Source organism: Eschrichtius robustus, chromosome 2, assembly GCF_028021215.1.
Source record: "Eschrichtius robustus isolate mEscRob2 chromosome 2, mEscRob2.pri, whole genome shotgun sequence".
NCBI lineage: Eukaryota > Metazoa > Chordata > Mammalia > Artiodactyla > Eschrichtiidae > Eschrichtius > Eschrichtius robustus.
In genome coordinates, this window is record NC_090825.1 from 128,901,379 (window position 1) to 128,917,553 (window position 16,175).

Sequence of the window (16,175 nt, forward strand, 5' to 3'; positions counted from 1 at the left end):
GGAATACAAATTGGAGAAGAAGAAGTAAAACTGTCACTGTTTGCAGATGACATGATACTATACATAGAGACTCCTAAAGATGCCACCAGAAAACTACTAGAGCTAATCAATGAATTTGGTAAAGTTGCAGGATACAAAATTAATGCACAGAAATCTCTTGCATTCCTATACACTAATGACAAAAGATCAGAAAGAGAAATTAAGGAAACAATCCCATTCACCATTGCAACAAAAAGAATAAAATACCTAGGAATAAACCTACCTAAGGAGGTAAAAGACCTGTACTCAGAAAACTATAAGACACTGATGAAAGAAATCAAAGATGACACAAACAGATGGAGAGTTATACCATGTTCTTGTATTAGAAGAATCAATATTGTGAAAATGACTGTATTACCCAAAGCAATCTACAGATAAATGCAGTCCCTATCAAATTACCAATGACAGTTTTTATGGAACTAGAACAAAAAATCTTAAAATTTGTATGAAGACACAAAAGATCCCGAATAGCCGAAGCAATCTTGAGGGAAGAAAACGAAGCTGGAGGAATCAGACTCCCAACTTCAGACTGTACTACAAAGCTACAGTAATTAAGGCAATATGGTACTGGCACAAAAGCAGAAATATAGATTAATGGAACAGGATAGAAAGCCCAGAGATAAACCCACACACCCAAGGTCAACTAACCTATGACAAAGGAGGCAAGGATATACAATGGAGAAAAGACAGTCTCTTCAAGAAGTGGTGCTAGGAAAACTGGACAGCTACACGTAAAAAAATGAAATTAGAACACTTCCTAACCTCACACACAAAAATAAACTCAAAATGGATTAAAGACCTAAATGTAAGACTGGACGCTGTAAAACTCTTAGAGGAAAATATAGGAAGAACACTCTTTGACATAAATCACAGCAAGATCTTTTTTGATGCACCTCCTAGAGTAATGGAAATAAAAACAAAAACAAGTGGGACCTAATGAAAGTTAAAACTTTTGCACAGCAAGCGAAACCATAAACAAGACGAAAAGACAACCCTCAGAATGGGAGAAAATATTTGCAAATGAAGCAACTGACAAAGGATTAATCTCCAAAATTTACAAGCAGCTCATGCAGCTCAATATCAAAACAACAAACAACCCAATTAAAAAATGGGCAGAAGACCTAAATAGACATTTCTCCAAAGAAGACATACAGATGGCAAAGAGGCAAATGAAAAGCTACTCAACATCACTAATAGTTAAAGAAATGCAAATCAATACAATGAGGTATCACCTCACACCAGTTAGAATGGGCATAATCAGAATATCTACAAGCAACAAATGCTGGAGAGGGTGTGGAGAAAAGGGAACCCTCTTGCACTGTAGGTGGGAATGTAAATTGATACAGCCACTATGGAGAACAATATGGAGGTTCCTTAAAAAACTAAAAATAGAATTACCATATGACCCAGCAATCCCCCTACTGGGCATATACCCAGAGTAAACCATAATTCAAAAAGACAGATGCACCTCAGTGTTCATTGCAGCACTGTTTACAATAGCCAGGTCATGGAAGCAACCTAAATGCCCATCGACAGAGGAACGGATAAAGAAGATGTGGTTCATATATACAATGGAATATTACTCCGCCATAAAAAGGAACAAAACTGGGTCATTTGTAGAGACATGGATGGATCTAGAGACTGTCATACAGAGTGAAGTAAGTCAGAAAGAGAAAAATAAATATTGCATATTAACGCATATATGTGGAATCTAGAAAAATGGTACAGACGAACCAGTCTGCAAGGCAGAAATAGAGACACAGATGTAGAGAACAAACGTATGGACACCAAGTTGGGGAAAGCAGGGTAGCGGGGTGGTGGGATGAACTGGGAGATTGGGGTTGGCATATATACACTAATATGTATAAAATAGATAACTAATTTAAAAAATGCTCAAAAAAGAAACCAAAGAAAGTACCAGAAAGTGGGAATTATGACAGCCCCCTTAGAGTCTGTCCATCACACTGATGGATATGACATTCTACTGTGGGGAATGAGATGATACACACATGAAGTACAATATCAGATGGTTATAAATCTACAAAGTGAACAGAGCAGTAAGATGGAGAATCATTGGATGGGGCACCTTACCTAGTGTAAAGATGAGACCTCTGTGGTAAGGTGAAATTGGCTAAGAACTAAATCATGAGAAAGGTTAAGTCGTGTGAAGATGTGCAATGGGCAAAAGAGTGAATAAGTGCAAAGACCCTGTAGTAGAAATAAATTGGTCATAGAAGGAGGCCAGGAAGCCTAGGGGAACTACACAAATTGGTTTAGGGAGATAGGCAGTTACAAGACCGTATGGGACTTGTTGGACATAGAGTAAAGAGTTCGGATTTTATTTAATTATAATTTGAAGCCAGTGGAGCAGCTCTACACTAGAGAGTGAGATGGTCTATTTTCTGCTCTTATGGGATTCATTCTGACTCCTGTTATTTTGAATGGACCAAAGAGGGAGAGTGGAAGTAAGGGGGACTAGTTTAGAGGCTGTTGTAAGAATCCAGTTGAGAGATGATGATGATTTAGACCAGGATGAGGGTAATGGATTGAATGAGAGGTGGTCAGATTCGGAGTATATGGTTGAAGGCAGGGGTTGTGGGATTTCCTAATGGGTGAAATAAGTGACTGAGAGAAGTCGTGATGTAATCAATTGACTGGGCTGAGCATTTGGGTTGATAGTACTGGAGGGAGGATGGATACAAAGAATGAATGTCTTAGAGCATTTTCTTTTTAATAGACTATTTTTTAGAGGAAATTTTAGGTTCATAGCAAAATTGAGAAGAAAATACAGAGAGTACCCATATATACCTCCCTAAACATATGCACAGATTCCCCTGCTATCAACATTTCACTGCAGTGGTAGATTGTTACGATCTATGGCACGTGATTATCACCCAAAGTCCATAGTTTACATTAGGGTTCACTCATGGTGTTACATAATCTGTGGGTTTTGACAAATAAAAATGACATGTATCCAGCTTCACAGTATCATACAGAATAGTTTCACTGCCCTAAAATTCTCTGTGCTCTACCCTATTCATCCTTCCTCCCCGCAACCCTTGGTAACCACTGACCTTTACTGTCTCCATAGTTTGTTTGTTTTTTTTTTTTTTCAGAATGTCATATAATTGGAATCATACAATATGTAGCCTCTTAATAATTTTTTTTCTTTTAGTAATATGTGCTTAAAGTTCTTCCATGTCTTTTCATGGCTTGATATCTTCCTTTTAATGCTTAGTAGTATTCAATTGTCTGAATGTCCCATAGTTTGTTTATCCATCACCTACTGAAAGGCATCTTGGTGGCTTCCAAGTTTTGGCAATTGTGAGTAAAGCTGCTGTAAACATCCATGTGCTGGTTTTTGTGTAGACATAAATTTCCAGCTCATTTGGGTAAAAACCAAGGATCACGATCACTGGATTTTATGGTAAAACTATGTTTAGTCCTGTAAAAAACTTGGAGCATTTTTTATTGTATTAAATTCCACACACACATCCTCTTATTACCTCTTCTATGTCATATATATGCTACCACATCTAATTGGTTGTAGGCTACTGCCACTTCTATAACAAACCTTTTTTTCATTGCCTTACAAATTTTTTTTGGTTCTCCAAGATTAATGTAATGATGTGGGTGCCATCTAGTGGACATAAAATGATAGAACAAGAACAACCACAAAGATTGATTAAAAATAACTAAATCGAAATCATATTCCGTTGTGCTAAATAAGAAAAACGTTTCAATGCTTTGGACATTGAACCCATGTTTGTACTACAATGGGGCCAAAACTTGGCAAGGCACGGTAGAGAAAAGAAATAAGCAAAGATGAGTCAGCAAGTTAATATCCTGAATATCTGAATTTGTTCACCAAAATGATTTGGGGTCTGCATACATACACAGATATTTTTCATGTGTGTGTGTGTGTGTGTGTGTGTGTGTGTGTGTGAGAGAGAGAGAGAGGGAGAGGAAGAGGGAGAAGAGAGAATATTAAAGAATAAAACATGGCGATTGTCTTCAAGAAAAAGTGCAACATGCGATGATTCAGCATTTAAATTGTAAATTATAAATGGAAGGAGAGGGAAACCCAGAGGGCAGAGGGCTCAGGGAAGGTGTCATTAAAACACTGAACTGCCATGGGTCTTAAAATATGAAGAAGATATGAATAGGTAACAGGAGAACATCATGAGGAGAGGATAAATTCAGAGCAGTAGAAAGCAAAGTTTGAATTCTAGAGATCCATCCAGAATACCAGTATCTATTTGTTTTAATCCATTTGGACTTAAAGAAGAGGTAGAAATGGTAAGTGAATTAATTCAACAATTTCTATAGGAGAGTCTAACGAAGAGTAATTGTAATAGTAATAAAAGATGATACTAGTATTAACGATGGTGATAGTAAGAGCTAACCCTGATGTATTGCAGTTACTCATATATGTAGTCATTGTTCTAATTACTTTTACATATATTATCTCATTTAAACTTTGTAACAATCCTGTGAGGTAGGTATTATAATATTTCTCATTTTAATTTGAGGAAACTGAGACAACAATTTTTTTTATAACTTTCACTAAACCACAAAGTTAATAAGTAGAGGAGTCTGGATTCAGACCCCAAAGTTGGCTTTCTAAGACTTATGATCACTTGAATTCTGCTAGATAGAGTGAAGCAATTGGGATGGACAGATTTAGGAACCTGAACTGTGGGTCTTGTTCTGTGATTTACGTACCTTGGCAAAATCCCATCCTGTTCCTGGGCATCAGTTTCCTCATCTACTTAGTAAGCATATCAAACCATGTTGCCTCTGACGTGTCGCTGAGTTCTAAAATATGTTGATTATATTTAACTGGGATGTTCAGTGTTTTGTTCTGATGGCTGAAAAAATCCCAACCCTTGAGAATTTATGTTCAAATATAGGGATAATATAATGTACTCCTAATTGATCACACCTCTTTCCTGACTTTCTTGTGAGGTAGGGGTTTAGACTGCCCTACGTGGACAACTCTATTGTTATTTTTGGGGCGAGGGTGGTGCTGTGGATTGGAATAGTGTCGGAGAGTCGGCTCAACGAGAAGGGCAGCTATGGAAGGCTCTCCATCCTTGGCTCGCTTCTCCTTCACCACTCGAATATATGGAGTCCTATTGACAGAACTCACAAAGCTCTCTTGAATCCATCTGAAGCTCTGTCGAATCTCTACAAACTTCTCTTGAGTCTGCTCAGAGCACTCCCTCTCTTTATCCTGACTCAGGACATCATCCTTGTCTCCTAATGGGTCTTCTGGCCTCCAGTATGGCTCCTTTCCATACGTTTTTTTTCACTCTTTGGGCCGAGTTAGCCAACCGGATGATTCTTCTGCTGACACCCCTCCAGTGGCTTTTCACAGTGCACTTGGGATGAGTAGTAGAATTCTCATTTCTTTCATGTGGTTTAGGAGGCATTTCCTGTTGGGAACACTGCTTGCATTCCAGCCCAGGCTACGCCACTCCCTGTTGAATTTTACCTTTTATCCATTTCTTTCCACGTATTCTTTGACCTCCAGGCTCCTACAACAGGCTGTTGTGGAATAGGCCCCCTCCACAGCCCTCACCCCAACACCACCCCGAGGCACTGCGTCTGGCACTAGGTTTCAGCTGAGATTCACCATCACTGAAAAGCTCCCCTAACTTCCATCCTTGCCGTAGCTGACCCTTCTGTATGTGGCCATGACATCCTGCAGTGCACTGGTCCTAGCACCTACCATATGAAGAGGCTGTCGCCTGAAGGACCATATGCTGTTACCCTCATTGCCTACTGGACTATAAGAACCGCAGAGGCAAGAAATGAACCTGCCTTGTTCACACCAGTGTTTCCCATTTGAGAACACTGCTTACTACAAAGCAGATGCCTAATGAGTGAATGAATGAGCGCGGGAAGGAACCAATCAAATGAAAAATCAACATTAAAATACCTCAAATGTTTATGGAAGGCCAGGGTTACGTGGGGACTTCAGATCATATAGCTGAACTCCCATATAGAAACTGCCTGCTTTACACACACTGTGCAAAGCACCCAGCATCAGCTAGTCATAAACACGATAAACCCCAGAGCTACAAAAACCTTCAGCCTCTGCTGCTCTTTGGAATGTTCTGACCCAGAGACTCCCCACTGAGCTGCTGAGCATCACCTAGACTTGTGAGCCCCTTCTGATTCCCTCCGCCAGGAATATCTTGCCTTCTTCCCCTGTGGTTGGTGGCCCCCTCTTGTGGTGCCCACTGGAAGGTCTCATGCTTTGAGGGACTTGCCTCCAATCCCTTCCCCTCATTCAAACTCTCAGAGCATCACCCAAATAAAGCTGGTGGTGCTACTGCCACCTTGTGGTCACTTTTTTCCCATCATTTGTGGCAAAATGCCTTGAACTCCTTACAGTCTTTAAAATGAGGTTGAGTCTTATCTTAAGAGTAACGGGAAGTAATTGAAGGGTTGTAATCATAGGGGTGACATGATCTTACATTCTAAAAGATGTCTCAGTTGGAGAGGACCAAGAGGGGAACAAGACCAGTTAAGAGGCTGCTGTTGCAAAGTAAAGGAGCTGTTACAGTGGAGGATTACTGGACTGAAGGTCAATATTATGACATAGTATGTGTGTGTTTCGTGTTTGGTAATTGCAATCATTGTTGCCTTTGTTGTGGTCATCCATTTACAATGCTTGGTGTCAGTTGATTTATCTCTTGTAAAAATAAAATACAGTGTGTGGGGCTTCCCTGGTGGTGCAGTGGTTGAGAGTCTGCCTGCTAATGCAGGGGACACGGGTTCGAGCCCTGGTCTGGGAGGATCCCACGTGCCGCGGAGCGGCTGGGCCCGTGAGCCACAACTGCTGAGCCTGCGCGTCTGGAGCCTGTGCTCCGCAACAAGGGAGGCCGTGATAGTGAGAGGCCCGCGCACCGCGGTGAAGAGTGGCCCCCACTTGCCGCAACTGGAGAAAGCCCTCGCACAGAAACGAAGACCCAACACAGCCATAAATAAATAAATAAATAAATAAATTTATAAAAAAAAAAAATACAGTGTGTGTGTGTGAGTTGTGGGGGAAAAAAAAGGCTGCTGTTGTTATCTGGGTGAGTGGAGATGGGGCTAGGATTAGGACAGCACTAATGGAGATGGAGAGAAGGAGATGAAGACAAGATAAATTTCAGAGATGGAGTCAGTAGGACTTCCTGATGGACTAGAAGAGGGAAAATAAAGAATCAAGGATAAATATTTGAGCAACTAGATGGATGTCATGCCCATTTAAAAGGTGAACAAGATGAGGAGGAACAGATCTGTGGATTGAAGGGGAAGTAAATTAAAAAGCCAGTCTTTGATGTATTAAGCTTAAAAACATAATAGTGACACCCCCCCCCCCCCACTTTCTGTCTCTGGAAGCTTGTAGAATCTACTCTCAGCAGTGTCCTACAATGTCACTGTGTGAGGGTGCCTTGGAATGAGTTTGTTTCATTTGTTGTTCTGAGAATTTGATCTGTCACTACATGCCCTTTGAGTCTAAAACATTTTTTTTGGAATAATTTTATCAGTTTACTTCTCTAAATTTACTTTTTTTTTTTTCCTTTCTAGAATTCTTTTTATTTGGATTGGAATGCCTAGGCTGTTTCCGTAATTAAAAAACAAAAACAAAAACAAAATTTTTTTTGACCTAGAGAAGTGAATTTTGCGAAAGTGGTTTTATTTATTTATTTATTTAAAAAATTTTTAATTTTATATCAGCGTATAGTTGATTAACAATGTTGTGTTACTTTCAGGTGTACAGCAAAGTGATTCAGTTATACATATACATGTATCTATTCTTTTTCAGATTCTTTTCCCATTTAGGTTATTACAGAATATTGAGCAGAGTTCCCTGTGCTCTACAGTAGGTCCTTGTTGGTTATCTATTTTAAATATAGCAGTGTGTACATGTCACTACTTTCTATGTTCTCTCTCTGTCTCTTTGCTCTACTTTCTAGTTTCCCTAAACTTTATTTTCTAGTCCTTTTGTGAGACTGAAATTTCTGCTGATCTTTTTAATATGTAAGAACTCTGTTGGTTTTCAGAAACATACCAATTTTCGCATCCTATTCATGTTTTATTGATGAGAAATCTGCTGTTAATGCTCTGAAAGTTTTGGGGGATATTATCATGATTTTATTTAAGCTTCTCATTTCTTGGCTATCAGTTGCATTTTATATTGGGGCCTTGATCTTTTCTAAAAATGATTTTGGAAGATAATTGTGTTCCTTGATGTTTTTTTCTTATTTAAGACCAGGATACCTGAAATCAAGTGAAATTTTGGGTGTGAGATTGGTGCTCCTCAGCAATGGGTTTTACTGAGGGTAATCTGGAGGGACCATTTTCTTGGCAGGGTATCCTCACAATGTGAATATCTTTAGGTTTTTCCTCTTACCCTCATCAGATTTCCAGAGGAGATTCTCCTAATGTCCTGCCTGAAGGGATAGGCCAGGCTGCTAATTTTCTGAGACCAAGAAGGAGCAGAGGATGCCAGGACTCAACATTCAGTAGTAACTATTGGCAGTCTGGAAAAGAAGAAACATCCAAAAAGGAAAGAGAAAAAGAACCTAGTACCCCATCATTCATAACCAAAAAGCAGTCAGCCTACAGTTGAATCGGGAAGGGGAAAGGAAGCTCACTTTGACATAAAGATTAAAGTGTTAATCAGTACATTTGACTGGAAACTGCTTGTTAATGAATTGAGGCAAAGTTTCATATCTTAAGGATTGCCTGACTTTTGGTTATCTAAAAGTGACAAGAAAAGTCTTGGAGACTACAAGAATTTTCATTCAGAGATAGAGAAAAGTCACCCACTGAGCAGGGTAAAAGGAAATTGCAACTTTTATGATAAATCCTCATGGTTCCTATTTATTTCAGTGCCTCAGTAATGCATAATTAAAAATCTAAGGTTAACTAGCATCTTAACCTTTTCTACTAAAATTACAAGGGATTTAGAGTATTTTATCTCTGACCACTCCCAATTTACATGCAATTTTTCTATAGTGTTTATCACTTTTTGAGGCCCACAATTGATACTTTTTTCATACAATGTTTATATTTTCACATTTATCAACTTCTTTGCTCGCTTTTAAAAAATTTCAGAACTTCTATCTAGGTCGTCTTTTAATTTTTCATAATCATGGAATTCATCCTTTAGGAATTTCTGAAGGTTCTGCTGGTGGCAAGCTCTCAGAATTTATTTGCTGAAAACATTATTTTTAGATAGCTTTATTGGGTTCCTGTTTCTAGATTGGCATTTACTCTGGCTTCCATTTTTGCTGTTAGGAAGCCTACTGTCAGTCAAATTGTTCTTTCTTGCAGGAAATCCATCTCTTCCCCCTGACTGATATTTATTTATTATTTTATATTAGAGTATAGTTGATTTACAATGTTGTAGTAGTTTCAGGTGTACAACAAAGTGATTCAGTTATACATATACATATATCCATTCTTTTTCAGATTATTTTCCCATATAGGTTATTACAGAATACTGAGTAGAGTTCCCTGTGCTGTACAGTAGGTTCTTGTTGATTATCTCTTTTATATATAGTACTGTGTATATGTTATTCCCAAACTCCTAATTTATCTCTCCCCCCAACCTCTCCCCTTTGGTAACTATAAGCTTGTTTTCGAAGTCTATGGGTCTGTTTCTGTTTTGTAATTAAGTCCATTTGTATCATTTTTAAGATTCCACATATAAGTGATATCATATGATATTTGTCTTTCTCTGACTTTATTTAGTATGATAATCTCTGGATCCATCCATGTTGCTGCAAATGGCATTATTTCATTCTTTTTTGTGGCTGAGTAGTATTCCGTTGTATATATATACCACATCTTCTTTATCCATTTATCTGTCGATGGACACTTAGGTTGCTTCAGTGTCCTGGCTGTTGTAAATAGAGCTGCAGTGAACATTGTGGTATGCGACTCTTTTTGAATGATGGTTTTCTCAGGGTATATGCCTAGAAGTGGGATTGCTGGGTCATATGGTAGTTCTATTTTTAGTTTTTTAAGGAACCTCCATACTGTTCTCCAGAGTGGCTGTATCAATTTACACCCCCACCAACAGTGCAAGAGGGTTCCCTTTTCTCCACACCCTCTCCAGCATTTATTATTTGTAGACTTTTTGAAGATGGCCATTCTGACTGGTGTGAGGTGATACCTCATTGTAGTTTTGATTTGCATTTCTCTAATAATTAGCAATTTTGAGCATCTTTTCATGTGCTTTTTGGCCATCTGTACATCTGACTGATTTTTTAAATCCTTTTCTTTGAATTAATGCTTTGCAGTTACACTACTCGGTGCCTAGGTGTGCCATTTCTTGTGATTTTTCCTACTTTGACATACATCATGCTTAATCTTCCTGTTTGGGTTGTGGTAGTGCTGCTTCTGACTGTGCCTGGTGTTTAGCAACCTTCTTTTTACCCTCCCAAGGGATAAACCTCTAATGCTCTGTCAGAATGGAAGGAGGAGAGGAACACGTGCCTGAATTTGTGGAATAAGAAAGGGGATTGGTTTAATTGCTGGAGGCAACAGGCCCTGGGCCTTGAGTCGTGCCTGGGAAAGAGAAAGTGGTCTAGGTCTAATTGAAGTCCCCTCTGAGGATACAAAGGCATGAATCCTTGAGTCTAAACACAAAACCCATGATAGACATGGAAGCATGGAGTCATTTTTTAAACAAGATGCTGCCCAAGAGGATGGCCTGGCAGGATACAGGAAGCCCAGCATTAAAAGCCTGTGGGGTGTATTTCTGGGAGTAGAAGATGAAAGTAGTGTTGGGAGCAGCCAAATGGAGAAGCCCTGATGCTACTGGAGAGGAGCTGGGATGGAGGGGCCAGCGTGGGAGACTGGAGAACTCCAGGAAGTACATGCCCTCCTCTGTGTATGTGTTGTCACCTCTCCTGTTCTCTTTGTTCTTGTGGCTTGAGTCACACCTTTAAAAATATTTAAAAGATTTTATGAGGCTTTAGGAAGAAACAAAATGAAATGTGTATCTGCACAAAGATTCTTAAATATTTTTAAGTATTTAAGTTGTATTTCATGCAGTATTTGAAATAAAGATTATTTGTAATATTGAATTGTGTTATGGTGCATAATAATAACCAAACACCTGTGACCCCACTCCGCAACCTAACAAAGGGAACAGTATCCATTTTGTCAATATGCCTGTGTAGGCTCCTATGGCATCCTCTTCCCACTCTATTCTAAGAATCTTCCTCCTAAATTTGCATTTTCTTGTTCATTTTTACTTCATCTCATAGTTCTGAAAAATTACTATATTAAGATTTATCTGGTGTGTCGATTGGTAATTCCAATAATTAAATCCTCTGGGGTCAAAATCTGACACTCATTTATGGTTTCTTTTCTTTTCTTTCTTTCTTTCTTTCTCCCTTCCTTCCTTCCTTCCTTTCTTCTTTCTTCCTTTCTTCTTTCTTTCTTTCTTTCTTCCTTTCTTCTTTATTCCTTTCTTCTTTCTTTCTTTCTTTCTTTCTTTCTTTCTTTCTTTCTTTCTTTCTCTCTCTCTCTCTCAGTTTTTTGTTTGTTTGTTTGTTTGTTTGTTTTTAATGAGCACATTTAGGGTTGAACTTGATCATGGGATACCACAGGCCGTAAGTTAGGGAGGTTTTGGTTCATGTCATACTTGTATTTGCTTCTGCTAGACCCCAGGAAGTGCTGCCAAGCAGGGACACCTTTATTTTCTTGGCTTGGGCTTTCCCTGACCAGACAGATGTTATCCATTTTGACTCCAGACACAGGTGAGAGCAGCCTAAGAGTGAACCATCTCAGAGGATGCTGGATGTGAAGGCTTTTGCAGCCAGGATTCCTGGAAGGTTCCCTTTGCTGGTAGGCAGACTCTTCCAGTGTGTAGTCCTGCTTAGAGGTTCCTGGCTTAATGTGGGAGTCCAAGTTCAGCTCCAAAGCTTTACAGGGGTCTAGAGTTTCCCATTACCCTCTGTCAGCATTTGCCTTGAGGGCTGCCCTGGCTCTTACATTAGCTTAGGGCTCTGATTTCGGCTCACTGTTGCTGTTTATGTGCCCTTAATTTCTTTAATGCTTAGCAATGAACTAAAAAATATGTTGGTTATAATATATCCAGGTCTTGTTAAAGAATTTAGTGCACCACATTGCTAGATGTAAAGTCTATACTTGAAGTTTTATTTCCTTTGTGATATAAGAGCTGTTAGGAGAGAGATTTGCATCTCTAAGTTGTTCAGTTACGTTTTGTAAGCTGCCAGTGTTACTGCTGCTGTTTTTCCTGTTTGGCTTTTGCTTTTTATTATTTATATCTGGTTTTATTGCAGAGATTAAAAAATAAGTTGGTATTTTTCCTGCTTTATAACTTTTAAAAAAAGTTTTTCCTTGTGCCATATTATGCAGTCAATTTTTTTTTAAAGTTATATTGGTGCTTTAAGGAGTATATTTTGTCTCATTTACTATATTGTTAAGGTCCCCTTAATAATAATTTACTTTACTCCCTTGAAATGTCAAGTTTTATGAGATAAGTAGGTTCCCACTGCTTTTGGTAGATTTCTCCTTCACTGTCTCCAGATGTTACTTTATATGTGTGAATACTATATCTTTGAGTGCTAAAAGATTGATCAATGGCAATTTATCTTTTTAGTAGATTATAACCTTTATCGTTATAAAGAGATCCTCTTTCATCAACACATTTATGATATAAATTGCATGTTGACAACTTTAATAACAAAAGTTTGTTATATTTTGGTTTATCCTTTTTATTTCAGACTTGCTTAATATATATTTCATTTAAATGTTATAGTTTATAATTATCGCTCTGTTTTAGCCATATTTCCATCATGTATGTTTCTATCTTTAAGCAATATATTGTTTAGTTTTACAAATTTTGAAATGTATAGAAATGAAGTGATATTCATTCACTCAGCAAATATGAACTGAGCACCTATCCTGCGCTAGGCTCTTGAAAGATTGAATACACAAATGGACAATGGCCTGACCATATACGAAACCAGAACTCTGACCCACCATCTACAGCAATCTGTCCAGGAAATCAATCCCCTTGTCTACATTAACAGCCAAAAAGCCAGCCTGCTGTAAGTCAGACTTACAGGAAGTCAGACTGCTATCTCCAGGAAGCCAACAAAAACTTCTCTAACAATTGGCCCCAAATGCCCAGGACTCGATTAATCACTGATAGTTTCCCTAGTATTTGTCCCCTCTTCCAGCTTGGGATCAACAGAGAAAGCCGAGTATGTATTCCTAACCAATCACATAGATGCCCACTTCTAGTTAGCCTACTTTTAGCTTCCCCAGGTTGACAGCCTCCAATCAGGGTATGTCTCAAACCTTCTTTCTTTTCCACTATAAAGCTTCCCCACTCCTCTGCCTGCCTTTAAGTCTCTGTGAAAAGACAATGATGGTGGCTAAGACATTTGCTCTAGCAAGCTCAGAGTAAATAGCCTTTTCTTCTTCTCATTTAGTTGGTATTTATTTCCATTTCCTGCTGTATCATGAGTACCAGATCAGAGAAAGAGCAAAAACAAACAAAAATGCTGCCTTCATGGAACTTACATTCTAATGGGACAGTGATGGCAGGAGACAGAAAAACATGATAAATGTTATGTAGAATACATGTAGGTTATAAGTGCTATAAAAACAAGCAAGGGAAGGGACATGGGAGGGCAAAGAGTGGAAAGGATTGAGGGAGTAAATCATACAGATGTAATGCAGCGGGACAAAGCCTTCCAGGCAGCAGGAACCTCAAGGCAAAGGCTCTGATGCAGAAATGTGCCTGGCACTTTCTAGAAAAAGCAGGAACTTGGGGCTGAAGAAAAGGAGTAAGGAGAAAAGGAGGAGATGCAGTCAGAGGCCTCGGGGAGCTGGATCATGGAAAGTTCTGGGGGCCATTGGAAGGACTGTGGCTTCTTCAACAAGGGAGCTGAGAAGTCTCTGAGCAGGGGAGTGACAGGGTCTGACTTTTGTTTTAAAAAGACTTCTTGGCTGCTGTGTTGAAATGAAATAGTGTGGCCACATGCCCTGGCTTGTGCAGGACAGTCTTAGTTTATGCCTGTTGTCCTGGCCCCTTTCACTTTCACAGTGTCCTATGTTAGACAATGAAACATGGGATCACCCTAAGCACAGACAATAAGGGGGCAAGGATAAAAGCAGAGAGATGGTGGGAAGCTGTTCTAGTAATTCTGGTAAGAAATGATAGTGCCATGGAAATGGTGACAGCAGTGGAGGTAGTAAGAAGTGTTTAATTTGGGCTGTGTTTTCAAAGTAGAGCCTGTGTGTTTTCCAAACACTCAGAGAGAGAGAGAGAGAGAGATGTGAGTGAGTGTGTGTGTGTGTGTGCACGTGCGTGAGTGTGTGAAATCTAAGGTAACTCCACTATTTTTGTCTGAGTAACTAGAAAATGCATTCTTCACTAACCTAAATGGAAAAACTGGAACCTAGTTTTCAGGAGAAGATTGGGAGTTTGGTTTTAAAAAGTGTGCTTTTGAATTATCTATTAGATAATCATGGAGAGATACAAGGTAGAAGTTGAATGAGTTTGGAATTCAGGAAAGAAGTGCAGGGTAAATACATAAATGTGTGTGTATATATATACACATATATATAAAATATATAAATATATAAAGATATATATTAAAAAATTTGCTGGGTGGAATATTCTATAAATATATAGTTCCCTGTCCAAACTATGTTGGCGTAGCTCTGTTAACTGCTTGCATGTAAACTGTGAAGTCAGGGCCTAATATATCGGCTTGGCCAAAAAGTTCATTCAGGTTTTTGAAAGATGTTGCAGGAAAACCCAAATGAACTTTTTGGCCAACCCATTTTTTTTTTCCCCTGTTTCAATAGCCACTCCTTCTGCACCCTATTCTTGGAAGATACTTTTCATTTTGAAGTATAACAACTCAATCAGAATATGTTTGTGATAGTATTTATTAAAATGTCCTGGAAAACAGGAAACTCATTGGACCTTCAGATAAACTGCCTTCTCTCCTCAATTACATTTCTTCAGTATATTTGAATGATTTTTTTCTGTTGCAATTATTTTTTTCCCTTCTTCAGGGAGAGCAATTTTTAATGTAATGGTCCTCTATGATATCCCCCAAAATATATATTAGATTTTCTCTAAGCACCTTAGTCTTTTTTTTTTCACTTCAGCATTATGTGATTTTTCTCAAGCCTGCCCTCATGTCACCAACTCATTATTTTTCATGAATGCCAGTTCTGCTGTGGGTAACTCCTCATCCTTTTATAGGGTTCATGTAATACCTGCATTCCTTTACTCTGCTAGTTTTCCTTTCACTGTATGTTATAGATTTATTTCCTGTTTCAGAGCATTTATGTTTAATTTCTTAGACAGAAGCAAGCAGCTGGAGTGTACTGTGTTCTTGTATTTCGTGTCTCTTCCATTCTTTCAGAGGTTTTGTGCTGGGTTGTTTCTTTTGCTTAGTTATCTTTCAAAATCAACAATTCTATTGAATCCAAAGAGGAAATATGGTTTAGTGAATGAACTGGATTGGGTAAACCTCCCTCAAACAGAAAACAGCTTTATTCTTTTTCACCATCGCTGTCTTTCTGTACTATGTCAAACCTCTTTTTGTTGTCCCTGACAATACCTTGGGCATGTTTTATAGCTTTTGCTGTCACTTTCAACAACAATAATAAATAGTCTAATTTTCCAGGCACAAAAAATCCATTCATTCTAATATCAGAGCATCAATACTCCTTCCAGTTTTAGATTTTACCCCTCTTCCAGTAAGCCTGATTCAGTCTTGGGTGCCTCCAGTGGAAAAGCTGGGAAATGGTGGGTCAGCTCTGCCACCTACTCCTCTGTCTTTCCATTCCTGGTCTTTCACTTACAAGGCTGCTTCTCGCTCCTGTGTGACTACAGAAGGGCTGCAGAGAATGGGAAGCACAGTCAAGCGAAGGCAGGCAGGGTTTGTAACCCAACGTTGATGCCCTCGACTATGGTGCATGTCCCAGTCGGGGGGCTTTTGTGTGGTCCCCTCATCTTTCCCAGTGGCTCCTGGACCAGAATAGGCATTCTGTGACTGACTGTCTATTGGTGATGCCTTCTAACTGTCTACAGCCAATGGTATGAGGTAACACATAGAAAAATACTT